The sequence below is a fragment of the Lipotes vexillifer genome, unplaced genomic scaffold (genome assembly GCF_000442215.2).
Source record: "Lipotes vexillifer unplaced genomic scaffold, Lipotes_vexillifer_v1.1 scaffold1482, whole genome shotgun sequence".
Classification (NCBI taxonomy): domain Eukaryota; kingdom Metazoa; phylum Chordata; class Mammalia; order Artiodactyla; family Lipotidae; genus Lipotes; species Lipotes vexillifer.
This window is the reverse complement of record NW_006795391.1, coordinates 44689-51331: the sequence shown is the minus strand read 5'-3', so window position 1 is coordinate 51331 and position 6643 is coordinate 44689.

Here is a 6643-nt window from a genome sequence, read left to right as displayed (position 1 = left end):
AGGGAGGAGAGGGGGGGGGAAAGAGAAGACTCTGGTTGCCATTATATTACCCTGGTGCCCCAAGCAGTAGTACACACCCACCGTGCCACTCAACTGCTCTAAGGAAAGATAGTCTCTGTCTGGCCACCTCTTCAAGGGGAAACTGATGCTTCACTGTGGCAGACCCTGCCATTTGCCTCCCCAATATCTACTCTCTCCTTCCTTCCTTTTCTTACTTTTATTGTGGATACAGCTCCCCTTGAATTGGAGCTGGACTTGTGACTTGCTTTGACCCATAGAATGCTGCAGAAGTGATGCTATGCCACTTCCAGGCATAGGGCTTAAGAAGGCCTGTTAGCCTCCACTTTTGCCCTGGAAGCCAGTCACCGTGAAAGACACTTCATTACTCAGAGACCACCATGCTGTGAGGAACCCCAAGCAGCCACATAAAGAGGCCACGTGGAAGAGCACCAAGGCCTTAGACATGTGAGTGAAGCTTTCTTGGATCTTCCGTCCTGGCTCAGCTGCCAGCTGAATGCATTTCAGTGGATGGCCCCAGCCAAGACCATGTGGGACAGAAAACCCCCCCAGCTGTACTCATGTCAACCCACAGAAGTGTAAGAAATAATAACTTGTTGTTTTAAGCCACTAAGTTTTGGCATGGTTGGTTACACAGCAATAGATAACTGAAATACCTTTCCATCTCACTGGGACCATGTTCTCTGGGGCTTTGATGCCTGGAGCTGAGTCAGCTTCTTGGGATTATATGGAGCCATGTCACCAACATGCTGAACAGAAAAAAGGCAAAAGAGAGAAAAGGTCTGGGTCCTGGATGATACTGTTGAGTTGACAGACTCAACTGGAAGCTGGAAGCTTCCTCCTCAAGATGTTTTGTTATGTCAGAATTAAACATCTTATTTCTTAAGCCTCTATTAATCAGTTCTTTGGTTACTGGCTGCTGAACTCTCGCCATCTGATATAATAGATTGGTTTCAAATATCGAGCAATATGATACTTGTAAGGCTCTGTAGTAAGCATATCTTTTTATTCTGATGCCTTGACATCTCGGGGCCTTACTGACACTAGAAAGGACTGCCCCTCTCAAGATTAGCTAATTCCTAGAGAGAGCAAACAACTCACCTGGGAGTGTGCCTTTCCCCTGCAAACCAACCAATCCAAAGCCCACACCCCAACCATCTACTTTATCAAGCTCTTAGCTCCAGGCCAATATCCCCCTGCCTTAATCGCCCCAGGGCCAGGTACCAGACAACTGGGGAAGGAACTTGCACCCTAGAGCCTGCTATATAAGTAATCAAATGAGCCAATCCTAAACCTTCTCAGTCTGCTTACTCTACCTTGCATGTTTCTTCCTGCAGAAACTACAGTAAAACCTCCTGCCCACGTTTTCCCCTCACTCCCTCTGCCTCCTGACTTCCCTACACTGTGAAATAATAGAAAATATATATATTGGTCTCTGCCCCTGGTTCCTGGCACAGAGTTCCTAAAACCCTTGGAATTTCCTAAGTGATAAGAGCATTAAGAACATCTTTTGCCCTAATATTTGATCTCGATCCCAGTTCCTGACACAGATTTCCTAAATTCTTTGGAATTTCCTGGGTGAGAGGTGTGTTTTTTGTTCAAATGAGGTGATTTGTGGTGGGCTTTTGGGGTCTGGTCACCAGAATAACCAAGCCATAATTAGAAGCTTGGAATTTTCAGCCTACCCCACCCCCCCATTCTCCAGAGAGAGGAGAGGGCCTGAAAATGGAGTTAACGATCAATCGTGCCTATGTGATGAAGCCTCCATAAAAATCCCCGAAGTATGGAGTTCGAAAAGCTTCCAGGCTGGTGAACATGTGGAGGTGCTGGGAGGGTGATGTGCTCTCAGAGAGGGCATGGAAGCTCTGCACCCCTCCCCCCATACCTTGCTCTATGCATCCCCATCTGGCTGTTCCTGAGTTATATCCTTTATTATATAATAAACTGGTGAACGTAAGTCAGTGTTTCCCTGAGTTCTGTGAGCTGTTCTAGCAAATAATCGAATCCAAGGGGGAGGAGGTCATGGGAACCTCTGATGTATAGCCAAGTTGAACAGAAGTTGTGGGTAACCTGGGGACCTATGACTTGGCAATTGGCACCTGAAGTGGGGGGCAGTGTCATGGGGCTCCAGGTAGACGGTGTCAGAATTGAGTTAAACTGTAGGACACCCAGCTGGCATCACAGAGAATTGCGTGGTGTGGGAAAAAAACTCACACATCTGGTGTCAGAAGTGTTGTGAGTGTGGTAATAGTGTGAGTAAAGAATGAACACAGGAGAAGTGAGTTCTTTTTAAACATCTGTGTCTGCTGTGCCTATTTCTAGGGATGTGAGAGTATAAACTTCTTCCTTCATGACAGTCATTTCCAGTCTGTGTGTCTTACCACACCTGATTAAAACAAATCCCAGATACCCTTGAAATAGGCATGGTGCCTGGTGCCTGGTGTGCCTGAGGGCATCAGCTGTCAATAATACTGTGCAGAAGATACAAAAGACACAGTTCAGACCTCTAAGAGCTTATATTCTGAGGAAATTCACGTCCGCTGGGACAAGACTCAAGTGGCTATTGCCCCAAGCACAGCCCAGTGTCCCTTGAATGTTGAGGGGTGACAGAGCCCTGGGAGAGCTCAGGCTCATGGGGTCCCAGACCCTGGGCATTGTCTCCCCTCCTGGGAACACTCTCTGGGCAGAACCTGAGCCAGGCTGGGGCTGAGCAAGGTGCTGGACGAGGCAGCTGGAGGGTGAAAACCAAGCGCCAAGGCCAGCAGTAAGACTGGCCAGAGGAGCAAGCTCCCAGGGGCAGAATCATGGGGAGTTTTCTGGATTGCTGAGCTCCAGAAGTGGGCTGCCCTATAGAGAACCTGCAACTTTCAGTGGGAGGCAGGATTTGCCAGTTAAAGGGGCTGAGCCAGTTTAAATACCTGCTTTTCCTTGTCTGCCCTCCCCAGGGTTTCTGGAATGGGAGCAAGAAGGGACACCCCACAGAGTTCAGAAGTGAAGAATTTGGACTTCAGTCTGACAGACTCAAGTGTAAATCTCAGCTTTGCCTCTTACAGCTCTATAGCCTGAGGCAAGTCACGTCCCCTCTCTGAGCCTCGTCTTCTTTTCTGAGAAATAGGGATAACAACTACCTACCCATGGACTCTCTGAAAATCAGCGCTTAGGCTAGCACATAGTAAATGCACAATAACTTGCTGGTTATTATTATTCAGGAAAATCTAATTAGGGATCTGATTAGGGTTGACTGTCAGGAAGGAGAAAAGAGTATAGTTTCTCCGTCTTTCCAAGGACACACTAGGAGGCTGTACTACTGATCATAAATGTTCACTGCCTATCCCGTGTTGAACTCAGATGTGGTCACATGACCTACTCTGGCCAATGAAATGTGGACAGAAGTGACGCATTACTTCTGGGCAGAAGCTTTAAGAGCTAGTGTGTGGTCCATCAGGCTCTCTCCCCTCTGCCACTATGCCTGGCAATTTCCAGGTGGGCTGCTCCCTTAGCTTGGGTCTCAGAGTGAGCTCTGTTTCATAGTATGCATGGAGTGTGTGGGTCAGGGTGGCTGACAGAAAAAAGGAAACCACTGCAGTCATTTTAACAGAGAATTAGAATGAATGTTGGAGGGCTGAAAAAGCACAGGAGAGCAACTAGGCAATACAGAGATGCTAATACAGGAAGCAGCCACTGTCCCTGGGGCCGGTGGACAAAGGGTGGAGGTTGGAGTGTCAGAACCCAGAGCCTTGGAGGAGAGGCCCCCTCAGAGCTGGGACTCAGACCTCCAAGTGGGGAGTGCTTGGCACTGTGGGGACACAAGGAGGCTGGTTCCATGGGTGTGTGTAAAAAACCCAGAGACTGGAACCAGTAGCCACTGCCAGGATGCGGAAGTGTTGCTTGGGTGACCTTGACCTGAACAGACAACAGAAGGAAGGAGCAAGTCCCTCCTCTTTCCTCCAGGCTGTCCCGGAGCCTGGAAAGCCTACCAGGAGCAGCTGACAAACCAGGAATGTGGCTAGTGGGGTCCCAGCCCCAGCATCACAGAGCAGTGTATGGGAGCGCAGCTTTAGAGGTGAGAGACAGCAGCTTAATAACTAGCATGTGGAGTGAGAGTGAGAAACAAACACTTGTTTTAAGCCACTGAGTTATTAGGGCTCTTTGTCACTCAGCATAGCCTAGTCCATCCTGCCTATCCTGTAGCCTAGCCCCAAGGCCTGAATCCTAAGTCCCCTCCAAGTGCAATGTGGGGCTTCCCTTCTTACTTCTTTACCTCCTCACCTGCCTTATATCAAATGTTTTCCCTTTCCAAGAGGTTCTAGAAGCCTCTAAACATTAACCCTCTGAGAGAGGCAGGACTCCTGGTCTTTTGCAAAGGGAAGAAAGAGAGGTGAAGAAACTTGTTCAAGGTCACACAGAGCATTAATTGTACTACTCAGACTTGATCCCAGGATTGCTGACTCCCAAACCTGATTGCCTGGGGAATTTGGTATTAAAAACAACAACAGCAACAACAACAACAGATGCCCAGACCTCAAGCCAGGAGATTCAGATTCAGGAAGTCTGAGAGGGTCTTGATAATGTCTGTTTAAGAACAACAATAATACATGCAAAGATTTATATAGCACTTGCTTCATACCAGGCATTACTCTAAGTGCCTTAAGTACATGAACTCATTTAATCCTCACCACAACCCTATGAGGTCTGTGTTATTCTTTTTCCATTCTACAATTGAGGAAACACAGGCACTTCTCTGAAACAAGTGGGAAATTTGATGCAAGGGAATATCAGATTCTTTCAGGAATTGCAAATTGTTTGACCCGCAGTGGCCAATATTTAAAAATCAGGAGCATTCATGAAAAAGAAAATAGAATACGGTGCTAAGAGCAGAATGCTGGAGCCAGGCTGACCAGGTTTGAAGCTAGGGTGATCAACAGTCCTGGTTCTCCCAGACTGAAGAGTTTCCTGGGAGATGGGGCTTCTAATGTCCTGGTTTTAACCAGGATGGTTTGTCACCCTATATTCCATTTCTACCACTTGCTAGTATGTAACTTTAGGACAAAACATGTGACCCCCTCAGTTTCCCCATCTGCAAAATGGGGATAATAACAGTATCTACCTTACAACATTCAGTCAATATTTAAGGTGTTTCGAAACTGCTTGAGTATTTGCCATTAATATGATTATTAAAACTTAGATTTCCAGATTTAGTTCCCTTTAAAGATTGGAAGATCTGACAACAAATAACCTATATTCTTATTTATCTAATTATTTAGCAAACATTATATATAGTGCTTTTTACTACATACCAGGGACTGTTCTAGGTGTTTGCAAACATTCATTCATACAGAACATCTCTATGAAGTGGGTTTTATTATTGTCCAATTTTACAGACGAGGAAACTGAGTCAGAGAGAGAGGAAGTGACTTGCCCAATGTCATACAATGAGTAAGAGGCAGAGCCAGGATCCAGATCCAGCCCATCTGGCTCTATTCAGTGACTGTCAACTAGCACTGGGTCTTAACTGCCCCCTTGAGAAGGGCATGAACTCCCTGGATTTTCTATCTCCCTGATTTTCTATCTCCATTCCTCCCAGACCCTTTAAGCTCCATGTTTTCTGCCCCTGCATCCCTGGGGGTCTCAACCCCAATGGCACCTTTTCTAAATGATCCCAAGGAACGGAGTTTGAGGTCACTAAGTCAGCTTTCACTTTCTGGGCCCCAGGCTTTCTCGAAAAACGTCCTCTCCTCCAAGAGATTTAGATTAATCCCCTTATCCAGTGGCTCAGGATCAGGCAGACAGTCAGGTCACCTGCTATGGCCTGGCCAGACCGGATTACCTGCCGTGACCCCAAAATTCACTCATGCAACACCTGCTGCTGAGACATTTGCTGATTAATAACAGCAGGGACTTTGGGGATGGTGTGTTTTTCACCTTCTGGGAAACTCTCTGGCTTGAACATGTAGGCCGCCTGATGTCGGGCTGTAGAAAAACACGCCTCTCTTAACCCGTTTTCCCCATCCCCCCAGCTACCCGCCCTGAATCTGCATCATTTGAAAGCTCCACCAGATTCCACATAACTTAATGTCCCAGAAAATAAAAGCTGATCGAGTGAATGGTCATCAAGTTAAAGAATTTGAGAGCTGCCAGATGTTCACAAATCATCCTGGTCAGGGTTGTGTGATGAACGTCTGTCGAGTTTTACTACTTTCTTGTAGTAAGGGCATCCCAGTATCCCTTTGGAGGTTTATCCCTTGACCCCTCTCAGTCTGTGAAGTTTGGGGGGCCGCCCCCATGGTGTCTGGATGCAGGCGGCCTGGATGAAGTTTGTGTTCGTCTCCCTACAGCCTGGCTCCTTCGTAAAGCTACAGCTCTCACCAGATTCCAGAGCAACCTATCCCTTCATGCCTTCGGGCCCTGGGCTCCCTGCTCCTGCCAGTCCCAGAAGTGTCACCACCCACTGTTGGTTCCCTTTCTCCTGCTCACAGCTGTTACAAGCCCTTCATTACTGATCATCAGTTACCCCCATGTCCCCTGTGGGACCCTAACTGATTGGCACCGCTGCAGGTGGATACACCAGTAGCCTTTCTGAGAGCTGAGCACCGCTCTCACCCCCAAGTCTGTTTCCCCAGGCCCA